General features: G+C 43.9%; 1 protein-coding gene across 25 annotated transcripts in view; it reads right to left on the bottom strand.

Annotated features, from left to right (window-relative positions):
* The window catches only part of MAGI1 (membrane associated guanylate kinase, WW and PDZ domain containing 1), a 627,461-nt gene that overhangs the window by 45,756 nt on the left and 562,231 nt on the right, over positions 1 to 19,474 (bottom strand). The gene's annotated exons all lie outside the window — the stretch shown is intronic.

The raw sequence follows: 19,474 nt of genomic DNA, 5'->3' as shown, positions 1-19,474 counted from the left end.
CTCCCCCACCCCTGCTTTTCAGGAGAGGAAATGCCTTCTTTATTTGGATGAGCTGAACACCAAAAACAAAGAAGGATGCTCTTTTGCCAGCAGAGAACACAAATTCAACTTGGTGTAGGACCCCCTCCAGATCATGGGCACACCTCTCTGTGCATGTCAATCACCCAAGCACAATCCTATTTAGCTTGGAAAGGACGCTAGCTGGTGTCAGACCCTTAAGGGGAAAGGAGATTGCTGGGGAGTGAATGAGAAATTTCATGGAGCTGCGAGAAGATGAGAAAGGCAGAGGAGAATAAGGTATTCACTGATCTTTGCTGGCTCTTCCGGAACCCTATCCTTCGTGGGAGGGGGAGAGCTGGAAGGGGCTGGTGATTGCCTCACACTTCTAGAAAAGTCAGCAGCGATTAGGAGCAGACATATGGGAAATCTGCCAACGGGGGAGTGCAGCAAAAGAGGGCTAGAAAGGAAAATAAAAGCATATAATGGTGTTTCAAAGGTAATCATTTCTGCAAGCTGCCCTCTCATTTTTAATTTATTTTTTATTTTGGGTTTGAGCGAGGGTTAGAATGCAAAATACGGATTCCATCTGGACTGGGCACCAAAGATATACTTGGGATCTGAGGATTTTGCACTGGCAACTTCAACCTTTTTTAGAAAACGATCCCTCTGTAGTGTGATGATTTCAATGCTTTGGGAAGTGACTTGTCAAACCGTGAGCTGTGCTAAGTTCAGCACAAGTTACACGAGGCAAGGGAAGTGGGTGAGTAGGAGGAAGCCATCAGGGGAGCACTGCTAATGTGCCCACTGCAAGTGAGGCATGACTGGCCATGGATTACTGGTCCCCAAAGGCACTGCGGACACTCTTCTGGCAAGGCTTCTCATATCACCAAAACGAGGTCACCATGGTCTGGCCAAGTGGTTCTCAGACTTCTGAAGACATACAGAGAACTTGAAGAATTGTTATAAAGGCAGAATCCCGGGCCCCACCCTGAGGAGGGCCCAGGAGTCTGCAGTATACACGTATCTTCTAGGACATTCTGACAGGTCTGAGGACCACATCTAAGGAGACTGTATTACATTTTCAAGTTGGGCGAACTCAGACAGGCAGCCTGCAGTGGGTTCCCTCAGTGCCTCAGTTTATGACATGAGTCAGGCTCACGTCACAGGATTAGGACAATCTGGACAAGGAGGACAACACATGTGAAAGCCTCATACCTGGCACAGAGTAGGCCCCTCAAATGTCAACCATGACACCTTACCTTGCAAATTTACACTGTTTAGAAAGGAAGGGGTTACAGTCACCTTCCTCTAACTAGAGAAAGTCCTTTGCCCAACATGCTAACATACGGAAACCACAGGAGGGGGAAATACTTTACCTATGGAGGAGAAGAAGTGTTGAGCAATTTGGTTGTGTCATTATTCTTCAAAAATTATTAGGTGCTTTTATGTGTTCATTAATGTGATTCCCTTAGGAATTATTATTATTTTTTATTATTTTATTATTTAGTGTTGGTCACTGGACAGACTTCAAAATTGTATACTATTACGTCTTTGAATGCAGATGTTTTTCTAATTCAGACTGACCTCCTAGCTGACTGGAAGAAGCACCATTTCACTGTAGTTAGTTTTTACCAGACTTGCCTTCACCCAGGATCCCAGTGACCCTCTATAAAAATGTGTCCAGAATATCCAACTAGGTAGGAGTCAGGGAAAATGGCTTTGATCTATATTCTGCTCATCATGAATAAAACTGACCATCTTAGGGGTGCCTAGATGGCACAGTCAGTTAAGGGTCAGGCTCTTGGCTTCAGCTCAGGGAGTGATTTCAGGGTCGTGAGATCGAGCCCCGCATCAGGCTCCTGTTCAGGTGTCCTTGGGACTCTCTTCCTCGCCCTCTGTCCTTCCCCCCTTCTCTCTCTCTCGCTCAATGAATAAATAAATCTTTGTTCCTGTCTCTTAAGATTTCATTTATAAAATAAAGGTCCTTGTCTTTGTCCATCAGAGAGAAGCACTCGCCCGCTGAAAGGTGCAGACACAAGGATGCTCACTGCACACTTTTGGTATAAAGGAAAGCAGGAAAGCACTAGAGGCTATAAACAAACTGGGCAACATGGAACCTGTAAGGCAGTCTGCAGAGGCTAAAAGGCATGGGTTATCTCTACAGGTAACATGGACAGTCTCCAAAACACAATGCTGAGCGCAGGCAGCGTGCTGCAAGTGGAGACAGGTGTTAAATACACGCAAACACCTGCACAGGCTCCACTCCCCATGACCGTCCACACCAAACTGATGAGCCGCCAAGGAGGGGCAGCGATGGGAGGGGCCGGTTTAAGCAGATGTGGCCTTTATCTGTAAGTCTTTATCAAGAATACCATATTTGTGGGTGCCTGGGTAGCTCAGTGTGTTAAAGCCTCTACTTTCGGCTCAGGTCATGATCTCAGGGTCCTGGGATCGAGCCCCGCATCGGGCTCTCTGCTCAACAGGGAGCCTGCTTCCCTTCCTCTCTCTCTGCCTGCCTCTCTGCCTACTTGTGATCTGTCTCTGTCAAATAGATAAATAATATCTTAAAAAAAAAAAAAAGAATACCAAATTTTATCTTGCTGAGGCAAGAAAAAAAAACAGCTAGCTAAAAGTAAACATTAACTCATGAATGGCTCCTCCATTAACAGCACAAAACCAAACAGTCCATAGCACGCTGGATGACAGCTACAGTGGGCTCCCTCGGAGGAAGCAGTTCATACAACATTCCAAAGGATCCCGAATCAACAGACACCGCAAGCTGTATTTTAGAACAAACAAGAAAAACTTCTTTTAATTTAAAGAGCAATTTGTTCCACTTTGCTACCTTCTTTTTAAAAAGCCAGCCTTTTATGGGAGCCAAAACTGGCCACAAATTAGTATTCAGAATGTCAAAACTCAAGAGCCTCTACTTGAGTGCTTTTTAAAAGAGAAATCAAGGATCTGCTTTAAGTCCACACAGTCATTAAATCTTAAAATCTAATGAATATGAATGCTGGAACAAAGCCCCTGATTACGTATTTTAGCCAAACCACTCAGATGGTTTGAAAACAGCTGGGAGACCTAATGGAAAATATTCAGAAAAGGTCACCATGCAGCAGAATTTTCCAAGATCCGGCATTGGATGGGTGACACAAAGCAGCAAGATCCCACACTTGCCAGCAAGACAGTGCTTTTCCCAGGGCAAATTGCACTTCGTGCCTCCAGGGGGGGCAGGAAGCTTGTATTATATACATTGTGTTCCATACTACAGACAAGGCTCAGATGAAGAGAGGGCGCCTGTCTTCATGGACTCTCCTGTTTCCTTCAGAGAAAGGAAGGGCAATTTCGAGAAGAGACAGAAGAAAAAGTCTAGGGATGGTACCATCTGCTCTTTGAGTCTAGAAGGTAGCAAATGCTATTTCAAAGGGGTCCCAGAAAACTTTACAGTTCAAAGGTGAGTCCAAGTGTGATTTATAGAAGTGAGAAATGTTGGTACCTGAATTTCCCAAGACCCTGTGAAGAAGATGTCCTTTTGGAGAAAACAAATGGCAAAGACTGTGCTAGGGACTAGCATCTGACCAAGTAACAGGAAGAGAACTCTTTCCTTCTAAATATCAAAACCATAAACTATGCTACTGAACATGTTCTCCTAGAACTAAATGGTGAATGTTATTCTTGGTGAAATTTTATAATGGTTGTCTGTAATAATTTAAGTGAAAAAAGTAAAAATAGAATATATATGCATTCAGAAACAAAAAGACTGGAAGGTTACATGTCAAAACTGCGTTCTTTGGCTCATGGGATAATGGATGGTTTTATTACCTATTTTAGTAACTTCTACAACAAGAAAAGCCTTATTTATTTATGAACACACACACAGACACCGATAGATACCACAATAAAGAAAAGCATATACTGCCTTTTTATGTAGGATGGATATAGTAAAATGCAGAACATTTTACCGTACTTTTAAATCTCAAGAGCCATCACTTACCTCTACATCCTCCGAGAAGTGATAGATAACCTCCCCGCCCCAAATGAATGTATACGGATGGCTTCTTTAAGTACCACTGTTGAGATTAAGACTTGTGTTTATAGGCTGACTCAAGGGACACAAGGAAGACATCGATAGCTCAGCTGTGTTACCAGAAGAAGCCAAACAGAAGGCAGGCACTACCCTTCCACAACTGACATGAACAAGCCTGAGTTGTAGGAAAGAGATCAGGCTTCTTTGGACCTAACTTCCTCCAGGTTAAAGCAAGTGAAAATGTCAATCAACCAGCCTTACCAACCGAAGGAATGAAGAGAAACCACGCAAAAGGCTTTCCAGGGATGAAGTCTAACGTCACCGCCGTAAGCAAAGTGGAACTACAAGTTATAAAGATGTACTATGCCATCAATTCACATTTTCTCTTTGTGATATTCATTCTGCTTTGTACTTGATCTCTAGATTTAAGCATCTGAATAGAATCATGTTAGCTTCTTCTTTAGCATTCCAACACACACTATGTCACTAATCCACATGTCATTGAACACATGAAGCTCTTTAGAAGTTTGCATTGCAAAATGTTTGATTGAAAGCAACACTGGTGTTGAATTAGGTAATGCAACGATCAAGGAGCTGGGAACTGTTACCTATATTGAGAGAGAGAGACTGACAGATTCACGGATTTAAGCAATCAAGTAGTTAATTCATGGAGACCACTGAAAGCCATGGAAAGAAGACTAAGAACTTGGTCTGAGGCTACTCATAGATTCCAAACAGAATAAAACTACTCCTGAGCACATTTGCATCTCAGACCCCACTAACTTTCTTTCTTATTCTAAAATACATCAATACATAATCCTAAATGCTGGACTCGAAAACTACAGCTGATTTTAACCCAATAAACTCATCATCAAGAGTTTGTATTTAGGAAATAGAGAGAAAAAGATTTATCTAAAAAGATGTTCAACACAGTATTCTTTAAAGAAGATAAAAATTGGAACAATTTTTTGGAACAGTTTTGGAAACAAAAATCTGAACTAAGAACAGAGGACCAAGCAAACATATTGCTATAGCAACAAGATGAAAAATTCTGAATCCATTAAAACAGGCAGTGATGGACATAAGACGTGCAAAGCAGGATAGAACTTTATATATAGGATATAAGGTCATGGGGTGCCTGGGTGGCTCAGTCCTTGGATATCTGCCTTCAGTTCGGGTCATGATCCCGGAGGTCCTGGGATCAAGTCCTGTATCAGGCTCCCTGCTTGGTGGGGAGGACTGCTTCTCCCTCTCCCATTCCCCCTGCTTGTGTTCCCTCTCTCAAAGTCTCTCTCTGTCGAATAGATAAAATGAAATCTTTAAAAAAAATAGAAAAAAAAAAAGAATATAAGCTTGTTTAAAAATAGGTATATGTGGAACACCTGGGTCGCTCAGTGGGTTAAGCCACTGCCTTTGGCCCTTTGGCTCAGGTCATGATTCCAGGGTCTTGGGATCGAGTCCTGCTTGGGGCTCCTTGCTCGGCAGAGAGCCTGCTTCTCTCTCTGCCTCTGCCTACCTCTCTTGCCTGCTTGTGTGCTCTCTCTCTTTTTCTCTGACAACTAACTAACTAACTAACTAAAATCTTAAAAAAAAAAAAAAAAAGGTATACGTATATATTGCACACATACATCACACACCCAAAGACTTAAAGAACATGTATTAAAATAGTCTTTCTGAATGCTAGGATTAATATGTGATTCATATTCTTATTCTCAGTCTTTGCCAAGTTTTCCAGATTTTACATACAAGTACAATTATAAACAGAGAAGCATTACTCAGTGTGCTTGGACAATGGTAAGTATTTATTAGTTTTAGTGCAGTGCTAGATTAAAAAATAACAGGAATTTGTTCTAGCTCCCTTTTGGCTCAATGACTACCATTTCTACTTGAGTGTCTGTGCTATAAATCCTGGGCCATGGCCTTGATTGAAAATAGAATAAGAAAAAGCTGTTAGAGCCTCTCTCAAGCAAAGAGGAACAGAAGTAAACAATTTCAAGCAGTCTCTGAAACCTTAACCAGTAACCCTACAAAGCCAATTCTACTGAGTTCTATGACCATCAGATTAAATCAGCTTGTCTAAGCATATGGCTATGGTGTTAGATGTAACTCCTGGGGTGAGGCTGACTTCCACTGTTTGGGTCTCTAATAAGGACAGAGCGTATAAAATACCTTATCAGCAAACAGAGAGGGTAATGAGAAAGATCAAGAAGAAAGAGAAAAGTTTCATTGCTTGCTTCTCCTTCCTTCTTGGGAAGATTTAAAGGGCACGTCTAAAAATTTTTTGAAGTGGGACACTGCATTAATATCTACCGACAAAATGTTGCCACATAAAGGAATCACATACCCAGCAGGGTAATGCTTTTATGGGTGGGGAGAGGGAAGGGGACAGTACGAGGATGGATCACAATACTAAGGGATACATGAGGTACAGATGGAGGGGTGCAGGAAGGTGTAAGGTTCCCTTGGCCATGCAGAAGTGATTATTACTTCACCGCAAACCAGTGATCGACGCAACTAACATTAATGGCGAGTATCCCTTCTTACAAAAGCCACCCACGGGGTGCCTGGGTGGCTCAGTCTGTTAAGCATCTGCCTGTGGCTCAGGTCATGATCCCGGGGTCCTGGGATTGAGCCCCGCATAGGGCTCCCTGCTAAGTGGGGAGCCTGCTTCTCCCTCTCTCTCTTCCCCTCCCACTTGTGCATGCAGGCGTTCTCTCTCTCTCAAATAAATAAAATCTTAAAAAAAAAAAAAAAGCCACCCACATCATCTCTACCAATTTTTTGTTTGTTTGGTTTGTTTAATACCAAACATGTAAACCGTGATTAAAGTTAAACTGCACTTCCCGACTGATAAAATGCTAAAGACGGACCAGAAAACTGAAAAAGGGTAGAAGACTCAGCCCTAACTTTTTCCATTGGGGACTGGAAGGAAATTAGGGAAAATTCACTCCCTCATTTCACCAAACTGCACTAAAGTCCTGCTATGTGCCAAGAGCTGGCATGAATTAAAGCAATGAGTAAGATCTACAAGGTCCTATTTTCACAGGGCTCACATTCTGTGGGAAAACAGAGCATATACAACTTAGCAAATACTTTCAGAGGAAGAGCTTCAGTGAAGAAAACCGAAGCAGGAATGTGGAATAGGCTGTGCCTGGGATGCACGGCTAGTTTACCCTTGGGCGGGATGGGGGGTGTGGGGGATGTCAAGCTCCTCTTTCTTGAAGAGCCAGTATCTGAGCTAAGACCTGAATCATGAGAAGGAACCATCCGTGTGACTACTCACCCATACAAGATTTATTGAGCTCTGCCATACGCTTCCCGAAGCACGGCTGAAGAGATAAAGGTAAATCAGACTTGGCCCTGACCTGGACGAGTTCATAGACGGTCTTACAAAAAAAAAAAAAAAAAAAAAAAAAAAAAATGCTCAACAGTGATAATTGAGCGTGGTCAGTGCTAAGCGCCGTGCCGGAAAGAAGTATGATGGCTCTGGGGAGCACGAGCAAAGAAAGCTAATCCGATGTGAAGAAATAGGTGGTGGGGATGAGCCCTGAAGGAGAGCTGGCATTTAATCACAGGGTCAGGAGGGTGGCAGCGATATGTGATGATGGATGCTTGATTGAAAAATGATGATGAGCTTTTTCAAAGTTCTTTTTTTTTTTTTTTTTAAACCTAAATCAGTGCGCCAGTTTCACCCCAAGGCCAAGTTTCAACTAGAGTACCTTCTCACTGAAGGACCTTGCAAATGCCGTGTATCATAAAATTGAATCCATGAAGCAAGAATTTTAAAAATGGTTCTAGTTTAGAGATGCTTGCTTTGTATCTTCTTCTTCCTCGGGTCCAATCCCATGCTCGACCCTGCGGTATCATATCTCAAGGCAAATGTGATAGATAGCTGCTGCCAAGAACAAGAGCATCAGACCCAACGTCTCCAAGAAGATGAAGACGTTCTCTCCTTTGGTGGCCTAAGAATGGCCATCATGAAATATTGGCCATCATATTTTTTAAAAATATTTTATTTATTTATTTAATGGAGCGAGAGAAAGATCACAAGTAGGCAGAGAGGCAGGCAGAGAGAGAGAGAGGAAAGCAGGCTGCCTGCTGAGCAGAGAGCCCGATGTGGGGCTCAATCCCAGGACCCTGAGCCGAAGGCAGAGGTTTAACCCATTGAACCACCCAGGCTCCCCCGGCCATCATAATTTAGAGAGATGGTTGGACCTCAGATGCATGGAGTAAGTAGCTCTGAGGTGTGTCACGTGTAGCATCTGTTGAGAAGAACAGAGTTCCACAGCTTTATGGGGACAGAGAAGTCGGCTTCAATTACACAGTACGTACAGCCTGATAAATATGTCCCAAAGAGAAAATAAATGGTTTGCAAGTCTGCCGGCTGCTAATAGTTTACAGGGCCTTTCGCCTCAAAGTCGTAAGCCTTGAACTGGCACAGGTGAGGAGAGACCCAAAGTCATTAATACTTTGGAGCCACTCACAAGTACAATTGTGAGAGATAAATGGTCACGTCACAAACGGTGTCCACGAAACGGCACAGATAGAGCTGTTGTTGTTTCTCCCCAAAAACATCACAAAGGGCCAAAAACTTGGTTTCTCTTCTCATTTGTGTATTTTTAAAAAGGGTGGGGGGGGGGGCAGAGTCTGCAGAAGCTAGAGCTGAGAGTAGAGTGAACTAACAAGAACGGAGAGCTTGCCTTGGCTGACGTACACTCATTCTTCTCAACTGCTGTCTGCGTTAAGTACTAAGATCATCCCTGGTTTAGAGATGAGAAAACTGGAGCACTGACAATTCAGTGACATGGCCAAGGTCACACAGGGGAGCCGCAGAGAGCAGACCTGGTGTAATGCCAAGACTGGGCTTTTTAACGTTGAACTACATAGCCTCATTCAGAGGTGCTTAATCCATTTGGGATCGCGTCCCGTTAGGAAAGGGTATATACACATAAAAGTACATTCATAAAAATTTTGCCTACAGCTTCAGGGATATATGGATAACATCCTGCAGGTCAACAGGTCAAAGTATCTTGAGCCTGTAACTGTGATGTGGGTTTAGGAACAGAATTCCCTTTCTAGAGATAGCATCGGAGTCTAGGCATAGCCAATCAGATTCTTAACATGGTCGCTGACTTTTTTTTAAAGGTTTTATTTATTCATTTGACAGAGAGGGAACACAGGCAGGGGGAGTGGTAGAGGGAGAAGCAGCTTGCCGCCGAGCAGGGAGTCTAATGTAGGGCTCAATCCCAGGACCCTGGGATCATGACCCGAGCTGAAGGTAGACACTTAATGACTGACCCACCCCAGCGCCCCTGGTTTCTGATATTTTACCCCAAGTCATAGTACTTGAATCATTAATCATTCAGGGCTATGCATACTAAAAATATAACAAGATGGGTCTCCGAATTGGGGGCAATGAAGCAAGTCTTCAGAGCTACACAACTAGCAGGCTGGCTAATCGCCAAGCTCGATGAAGTACGGTTTTCAAAGCAGGCAGGAGCTTTTTCTACCTTGCATATGTATTCCAACACTACGTAATAACACGACTTTTTTTAAAAAATGGGGTGCGGGAAAAAGATGGAGTGAGTAGAGTGAGTTATGGCGTCTTCTTTCCAGAAGGGGAAAGAAAAAGAACTTGTCAACTGAAAAAGACCATTAATTTGTTATGATGTACCATGAGGCCAATCTTTCTTCTCCAGAGAATATTCCTATCCAGGTCTACTTTGTTAGGGGTGGAATTAAGTCAGTTTCTCAGGTGGCTCCAGGGAAGCTCTCTCACTCCATGTAGGTTGGAAATATTTGTCCTTTGAGTGTTTAGGTATATGGTCTTATCTTAGTTTAGAAATGCCTCTACTTCTGAGGCAGACTCTCTGCCTGCCAGACTGAGAGCTTGACTTTCCTACCACCTGGATTTCAAATCTGAATGGCTCTTTGCGTTCGTGCTTAAGGGTTGGCCTTGTTACCCATCCCCCTTATGCCCCTTGATCAGTGAGGTCTCCCTGGGATAGGAGATGCTACTTGTAACTCTGAAGTTCCAAGGCAGGTCCTGTAAGGCTCCAAGTTTCACTTTTAGCTGCTTAGGATGTGTAGGGAGGATTATGAAAGAATAGTTCAAAATAGCTCATTGAAAGAAAAAACCAATAAGGATTCCTTTTCTAGGTTGGACAAACAGAATGCTGGGTAGGCCCTTATTTTAAGGCCACTGGCCCCAAAGGGAAACCTATCACTGTAATTGGTGCTGAGAAGTTTCTAGGTTAAAAAAAAAAAAAAAAAAGCCAGGATCCTTTTCTACAGGGTTACTGACTTTTAGGATGGTTTTTATCCTAGATGCTTTATTTTTAGCCATGTAAGTTAGGCACAGGACCAACAAAGAGATCCAGGAGAGTTTCCTGAATTGTTTTAACCTAATAGGACAGTAAACCCCTGAAATTTAAGGCTCTTTTGGAGGTTTCTCTTTCCTACCATATAGGTTTCCAAAATGCATCCTGAACCCATTCATGTCTGTCCATCTCCGCTGCAACCCCTTTTCTTGCTAGATGACCATTAAGAACCTAAGAATTGGGGCGCCTGGGTGGCTCAGTGGGTTAAGTTGCTGCCTTCAGCTCAGGTCATGATCTCAGGGTCCTGGGATCGAGTCCCGCATCGGGCTCTCTGCTCAGCAGGGAGCCTGCTTCCTCCTCTCTCTCTCTGCCTGCCTCTCCGCCTACTTGTGATCTCTCTCTGTCAAATAAATAAATAAAATCTTAAACAAAAAAACAAAAAAACCCCCCTAAGAATTGGTATCTGCTTTATTCTTCATCCCCTTTAATCTATTATCCACACAGAAGCCAGAAACATCTTTCCGAAGCATAAATCAGACTATATGGACTGCAGGATACACGTTTCTGTGGCTTCCCAACACAGTTTCAATGAAGTATAAGCTCTTTTCCGTGTCCCACGAGGCGCTCCTCGCTCCCCGCCTGCCTGCCCCTGTGATTTCATTCCCTACTACTCTTCCCTTTGCCCATCCTCCAGCCTGGCACTCTCCACTTCTGGACTAATTCCTTCCATTCCTCTGAACGTCTTCACTGGCTGTGCCCTCTGCCTGGAACACTGTCCCTGCAGACCTCCACGGGTGGCTTCTTGTCACTTAGGGCTCTCGTCGAATGGCACTATTCCTGAGAAGACATTCAGGGAACCATGCCATCAGCAGATCCAAAGTGAGCCTTCTTCTTCTTCTTTTTTTTAAGAGTTTATTTTTAAGCAATCTCTACACCTGCCCCGGGGGCTCAAACTCACAACCCTGAGATCAATCAAGGGTTGCATGCTCTATGGATAGAGCCAGCCAGGCACCCCTTGAGGTGAGCCTTCTTCTTCTCTTTTCTTTCCTTCTTTTTATTTTTTTATTTTTTAAGACTTTATTTATTTATTTGACAGAGAGATCACAAGTAGGCAGAGCAGAAAGGCCTCCAACTCAGGTCATGATCTCAGAGAGGGGGAAGCAGGCTCCCCGCTGAGCAGAGAACCTGATGTGGGGTTCGATCTCAGGACCCTGAGATCATGACCTGAGCTGATGGCAGAGGCTTAACCCATGGAGCTACTCAGGTGCCCTCGAGGTGAGTCCTCTTATCATACTTTATTCACACAGACCAGTTTCTTGGTTTTCACAGACCCTGAGGTTCTCTCAGATTATTCTGTTTACTTGTCTATTGTCCATATTGCTCATCATTGTAATTTACTTACTTATTGTCTCCATTTCATGGACCAGGTCTATCTGACTGTAGGACTGGAGTCCAGCCCTAAAACAGTACCTGGTCCCCAGGTGGGCAAATACCTCCTGGATGAACATGTGACTGTGCACAGCTCACGAAATGCATTTGTATATTGCAGGCAGCAGGAAGGGCTGATGAGGAAAGGGAGGGACAGCTCGGTCTTCCCTTGGATCGTGTCATTGCTGCTGTGACTGCTTAACAGCTCTTGCTCCTTGGGCAGCTCCTTGATTGACTGCTGAGCTGCCAAGCTCTGCTCAACGCACGGCTGCCTCCCTGCACGCGGGAGAGCGAGGTCCCGCTTGTGCCACCTTGTGTTCTAAATTCCCATCACAACGGATGGCTCTGGTCTCAGAATTAACTGCAGACTCGCAAAGAAACCTCAGACCCCACAGCTCTCAGCTCCAGCAAATGATCTGTTCTCAGGGACTCTTCCAATCTCAGTAATTTTTCAGTTAAGGGTACCTTTACATCCTTCCTTAGAAAAGCAACTTCTATGCCAACACTGGGTTAAAAGACGCCAGATACCTTCCCCTTCCCCACAAAAAGGAGTATTTCAGGTCCTTTCCTTCAGCTAAATGCATGAATCTTTTGAGCAGTTTTAACAGACTTAGTGATGTGATAATCATTCTTCTGTCACCACGTACTTTCTGCAAAATGGGAGGGAGATTTTCCCATTTGCTCTGGAAGGGTATCTATAATTTGGTCATCTCAATTAACTTTATTACCACACTGCTTAATTGTGACTGAAGGCAGCCGGCACCATATCAAAGTTTACCTCAATCTCTTAAATTTAGGAAACTGTATTAGCTTCGGAAAACACAGGTCACAGTTAATAACAGCAAGGCGATCCGACTTGGGAGTCCTGCAGCACTACATTATTCAAACTGTCTGGAAGTCAGACCTACAGAGCCATTTACTGAAGGGTCAGGTTTTTCCAAAGAGCAAAGGACATGTGATGAACAGCTCCATTCATCTCCCATGGTGATATTAGATGTCTTTAAAATCTTCTTGCTGAAACAATATCTGAACCCGTCTAAGTGATTATGTGAATTACGAAGAAAAAAAGCTGTTTGCTTGACTTTGTCAATTTCTAATGAATTGCTGCCCCATATAGCTTTGGGAAGTAGCGGAAATTTAGGCCTTGTTCAACTATTAGATTTCAGGTTTCCGTGACTCAATACTCATTTTGCCGATTGCATTTCCTTAAAGGCAGAATATGGGAATCTGTTTCACCTCCCCACCTCCCCCAAACACACACCCCAACATACACACACACTGTCCCATTCAGGATGAATCTCAATTAGAAATAATTTACAGGTCAAGTACATTTAAGACGTAGGGAAAAATTCAAGAATTGCAAGGTTATTTAATGAAATATTTTATCTGGGAACAGGATATATCACAGGGTCCTACCTCGAAGGAATGCTTTGCATTTATGGCAAGGAAGGGTAAGTAACAGAAATTCACACTGGAAATGAAATAGTTCCTCACCCAGGAAGTATTTTCAGGGAGGAAGATACTCAAAAAATTTCTCACAGTGGGGACGGACTACCAGGATCCTTTGCTTCCTCTTGTATCTGACTCTGGCTGGTTCCTACTGCTCTAATCAGGCTTAGAGTCAACTCAGATGGAGAACTTCAGGCAAGAAAACACACTGGAAAAGAATCTTTTAAAGCTATCGTGAAGTTTCTGAGACTGTTTTTCACATACAAGAAATCCGCCATGGGTATTTTGGGGTGCCCCATGCTGGCTCACCCAACTTTTCCCTTGGTAGTGGAGTTAACATTCTCAAGACCAAAGAATTCATGGAAGAATCTGACTGATAGGGGCGTCTGGGTGGCTCATAGGAAGGAACATATCCCCAGCTACGTTTTCCCTTGGCGTTCCTCCTTTTCGCCTTCCTTTATCTTTTCTCTATCGCAGGAAATTATGCCAGAAGTATTGAGACGCAGAACCAGCTGCGTAAGTCCTCCACCTCCTTTCTCTAAAATTCTATCTAATGTGCAGGACCAAGAACAGCGTCCATCAGGACAGAGCAGCACTGCAGCTACCACAAGCCCTCCTCTTGCTCCGTCCTCCTGACAATGCTGGGGAAGGTACAGCTGGATGGCAATGCAGAGGCCCACAGCTGGACGGGGATGCACTAGCTAGTGACAGAGAAGAGGACAGAAGCACGATTCTGACAACGGACCATGCCGCCCGCTACTTCCGTTCCTGAGCAGAAGCAATGACTGAGAAGCAATGGGGACTTCTCATAGGAAATTTCTTCCACCCAAGTTCAACCAAAAGTAATCTACAAACTGATTTCATTAGCGCTCCAAAAAAGGACGAAAGCAGTGCTTCCCAAACAAAGTTGATGTTGCTCTTCAGGGGACACTGGCCAGGTCTGAAGACACTGTTGGAGACTCCCATGAAAGAGGAGAGGCTGCTACGGTCATTGAATGGGTACAGATCAGGGAAGCTGCCAGGAAGCCTGTGATGCCCAGGAAAATAATTACCCAGTCCATGACCTCAACACTGCATCGTTTGAGAAATTCTGAGATTAAAAAAAAAACAACCATTTCTGGAGCACCCTGGATGGCTCTGTCGGTTAAGCTTCTGACTCTTGGTTTCAGCTCAGGCCATGATCTCAGGGTCATGAGATCGAGTCCCCCGAGTTGGGCTCTGTGCTCAGTGTGAGTGGGCTGGAGATTCTCCCTCTCCTCCTCCCCAGCAGCTTGTGTGTGCTCTCTGTAAAAACAACTGTTTCTTCCTTCTTCAGTAGCCACGTCTAAGTGAAAGTTGCTCTGCAGGGGGGCAGACTACAAAGAATCCTGTTAATCAATGGGCAATTTTGTGATTTTTTAATGCAATCATTTTCCACTTTGGCACATGGTATCTATGGCACAAGCAATCACAGAGAACATTTTTAAAATTAGCACCAACATACATCTCTTATCTAAGGGAGCACTGACCTAATTCCAGCTATCTTCAAATGATTTTAAAGAACTGATTAGTGTTTATGCAACTATACAAAAGCTTTTTAAAACACAGCTTTTTAGATAATACAGCGTGCCAGAGCCCTTGAACCTACCAACTGCCGAAATACAAGTCTAATACAAGTGCAGGTTGCTGCATTAGGCGAGTTGATAGCCTACACAAGGGACAGAAAGGGAGTCCCTCTATTTCAGAGTCTTATAACCAGTCCATGTTGCAGCTCTCTAACGATCATCACTGCTGCTCTATGATAAGGGCAAAAGATCTTTCAAACAATTTTGCCGCAAATATGAAAATCACGATAAAAAGATATATTAGCATTTTTCACGGCAAAGGTAATTTATCCAATGAGATTACTAGAAAAAGAATTAACCATGAGAAAATGGGGAGGGTGTGATTAACCACAGTGTATCTTAAATATTCACTTGCCTGTCATTTATTGATAATGAGAGATTAGCACAGGGCTGAGATTCACCGGACGAAAGAAAGAATGAACTGCATTGACTGCATAAGGCGAGAAACAAAAAACATTGAGAATATTCGAAACACAGTAAGAACCGGAGTATGAAATAAACCCAGGTAACAAGGTGGCACGAAAAGAGGCATGTTCCAGGATGTCAGTGGAAACTCAAGACTCCTAAGGGCCCAGGGCTATTCTCAAAGACATTAAGATTCTACCAAGATTTCTGAACCCAACTGGGTTATGTTCACAGACAGGGGACGTGACTAATATCTGAGCAGAAACACAAACCGGAGAAATACCAGGTAAGGGTATTTAAAACTGCAGGTACAGGCTCAGTTAGAACCGTGTCAACGACTCCAGTCCAGATGGTCGTAAAGAAAGTGTGATTTAATTTGAGGGAAATGAAGGAAGGTGAAAAAAGTATTACCCAGAGTAAATACTCGGCCCCACATAGCAATTTGGGAAGACGCTAGGAAGATGCCTCTTGCGGTAAAGAGAAACTCATCGCAGTAAGGTCGCAGAACTATTATCAGAGAAGGGAGAAGCTACCACGATCACGTCCGTCACACAGGAGGCGGTAACTAATACTTTAATTTTCACATGGAACCCAAGTAAGATAGTAAAATTAACTCCAAAGTTAAGAAAAAGTGGTCTGAAGATACTTTGTTTCTTTGGTTGGGGAAAAAAAGAAAAGGATAAATTCAACCTAAAAGAAGGGAAAGCTAACCAGTTTCTAGAATTTTTGAGACGATGACGGCAAAAGGCGATTCCTAGAAAATGCGTCCACGGCAAGTCTGTGCACCCGGTGGGCGTCTTCGCGCTCACTGCGTTTGGGTCTCAAACTCGGCGGCCGGTGGGCTGTGCGCAGGCGCGGGCCCGAGTGTGCCAGGCCGGATGGAAGACCAAGGGAAACGGGAGGACTGTGCAAGCTGGAGTTGTTGGTGCCGAGTAAGTGCACTCACATTTTTAAGAAATTTAAAGCGAGACTACTGAAAAATACATGAGTGGGTCAGACGGAATACTGCCCACGGACCGCCGGTTTGCAACCCCAAACGCTTTTTATATTTCCGAGCTCTAATCCAATCATATTCGTACAGGGCAAATTTGCCCCCAAAGGGTCATTTGCAGTATCTAAAGGCATTTTTTTGTTGTTGTCACAATTTGGAGTATGGTGGGGTGTGGCGGGTATATTATTGGCATCTACTAGGTAGAGACCAGAGAAGCTGTTACACATTCGACAATGCACCCAGTGGATCCTGGCAACGAAGAATGATCTGGCCCCAAAAGCCAGTCTTGCTGAGGTTGAGACACTGCTCTAGCCTCATGTCAGACAAAAAAGGCTCTGCTGTCACCCTCCCCGCCGAGTCACCTGTTACCCACATCTGTGCCACAAATTCCGACTGTGGTGTGTTACTGCTGGTAAAATTCATGTGTTAATCTTGTCTCCCTAATTACAGTGCGAGTACCCTTGTTTTCTCTCTCCTTATCTTAGAGCTTGCACAAAGGATGTGCTCCATTCTTGACTGAGAAGACCAGGAATGATTCAGCTGGGAAGCACCTTGTCACAAATACTATTTGAACTACGAAATTCAACAGAGAAGAAAAACAGCTATGCACAGTTCACACTCTGAAATGCACTCACTGATGGAACAAACAGCTCCCAAGTGGTGCTCTCCTGCCCTAATCTCGCCATGACAGAACCTCAGACCCCAGATAACTGCCCATATTTCTGTTCGCTTGGATGTCCCATGAATATCCCACAATTCACGTGCATGAGAAGAACCCTGGATTCCTGAACTCAAGGTCTGCCCACTCTTGCTTCAGTAGCCAAATCCTAGCAAATGGCCCTTGTGTTCATCCAAGTGTCCAGGCTAAAACCTGGCCGTCATTTTGGGCTCCTCCCCTCTCCTTTCCTTCCTCAGGAGAGGTCAGCAAATTACAGCCTGTGGACCAAACATTAGTTTTCCTGGGACACAAGCAATCCATTTGCTTATGTGTCATCCTCTACAAGGACAGAGTAGAGTGGCGGGGACAGACCATCAAGCCCATGAAGCTATAGTATTTACCATCTGGCCCTTTACAGAAGTCTGTGGCTCTCTCTTTGGCAGCCCCCTAAGTCCTGTTGACTCTCCTAAAGCCATCCTAAATCCCTCGTTCCCTCTGTCACCACTGCTGTCACTCTGGTCCAAGTTGCCAACACCCTTCTCAGACCACTGCCGTGGCCCTGAGAGGCCTCCCTCCTCCACACATGTTCTACAAAATACACTCCATTCATATATGCAGAGGGACTGTCAAAAACTGTCAACAAGAGCTTGTCCCTTCCCTGCTTCACTGACACTGGTCCTCACAATAAAAATGGAATTTGAACTCCTGGTCCTGGGCTACAGTCTCTGAGGGCCACCCCGATGCCCTTTGTTCCTCTTCCATCAGCCACCCTGGCCCTCCGTTCTATTTCTTCCTTAGGGCACCTGCACTCACGTCCCTTCTTCCTGGAACAGCGGCTCCCTTTGTACTGTGGCTTCCTTCACTGGGGTCCCTCAGATTTTCTCGCCCAATCACAAGGAGCCCTCTCACTCTGACCCCACCACTTCCTCTCACTTTACCTGATTTTGTTTTCTTTATTATCTCTGGCTGATTGCTTCCTGTTCTTCTGCTCATTTCTGCCCTATCTCTCCTTCCTCTAGAATAAAAGCTTCATGAAATCAGGAGCTTGTTTGTGTTACTCTATTCCCAGGGCCTATATCCGGGTCCCCTCAGAAGAGAAAACAAAGCAACGGTTCCACATTCAAATTCACCCATCAGTAGAAGTAGAGAATGATAATTCTACATTCTGCTTACCATGCCAAGAATTCTAACCTGAACTTCTTAGACTCTTCCAGAAAGGGGAGAGGATGTCACCACTCCTTAATGAGAATTATAAATCATACACACATTGGTGATAAATAATGCACAAAAGCAAGTAATTCAGGGCGCTGAGTTTACCTTCAAGGAGGCTGAGACACTCCTTTATCAAAAAAAAAGGGGGGGGGCATTATGCATCACGACTATAACAGGAATAAAACTGAAACCATCCAATCAAGTCTAATACTGTGTAAGTGTGAAAACAAGTAAGCGAAGCCTGCTTAGGTTTAAAAATTCTAAGACCAAAAGTCAGGTTAAAAAGTGTTAAGAGTGGGGCACCTGGGTGGCTCAGGGGGTTAAGCCTCTGCTTTTGGCTCAGGTCATGATCTCCTGGGATTGAGCCCCTGGGGCTCTCTGCTCAGCAGGGAGCTTGCTACCAGCCCCGCCCCCGCCAGCCTCTCTGCTACATGTGATTTCTGTCAAATAAACAAATAAAATCTTTAAAAAAAAAACTGTTAAGACCAAAACCCTGAGTTCCTGAAGACGCTGAAAGTGGGGGGTCATTTTTAGGAGTTGTATAATGAAAGACCGAACCAAAACAGAGATACTTTTATATTTATCTGATCTCTTGCTATGTCACTGTGAATATAAATGTGACCTAACATTCTATAAAGAATTCTCAAATAAAATTCTTGATGATTTTAAACCATGATAATAAACCAAAATAGTTACTTAAAACTGTAAAAAAGTAATAAAGACCAGAAGGCTCCTTACTAGCGAATGCAAATATTCCCCGTTCAGCTCTGTGGAAGGGCTAGGGAGTTTGCTAATTTTAACATGAACAACTTTTTTTTTTTTTTAAAGATTTTATTTATTTATTTGATAGATCACAAGTAGGCAGAGAAGCAGGCAGAGAGAGACGGGGGGAAGCAGGCTTCCTGCTGAGCAAAAAGCCCGATGAGGGGCTTGATCCCAGGACCCTGGGATCACGACCTGAGCCAAAGGCAGAGGCTTAACCCACTGAGCCACCCAGGCGCCCCTTAAGAGCTAGGAAGGTATGAGGTGGGATGCTGGATCCGTCAAGAGGACTCGACTTCCAAAACTGTGAGGGACGCTAAGCATCAGAGAGGTAAGCAGGGAGGTCTATTACTTTGAGATACCAAACCCGATACACCAAGGAGACGTCAACATCTTCCCTTTGAAACAGTTTTGCCAAACTGTAAGTTGCTGATAGCTACTGGTACATTATACATTTATACAAATAAAAATAGACATAAATTTATATACATAAGAGTTTAAGGCAAATATTCTCATGTTTTAAAGTGTCTTTCCCTTTTTGGATTACGGATACTTTACATTATTAAACAATTGAAATTAAGCTCCGTAGACAATGTCAGTCCAGCATTCAAAGATGAG

The sequence above is a fragment of the Mustela nivalis genome (assembly GCF_964662115.1).
Source record: "Mustela nivalis genome assembly, chromosome: 1".
Classification (NCBI taxonomy): domain Eukaryota; kingdom Metazoa; phylum Chordata; class Mammalia; order Carnivora; family Mustelidae; genus Mustela; species Mustela nivalis.
The sequence above is the reverse complement of the archived record's forward strand: the minus strand, read 5'-3'. Positions and strand labels throughout refer to the sequence as shown.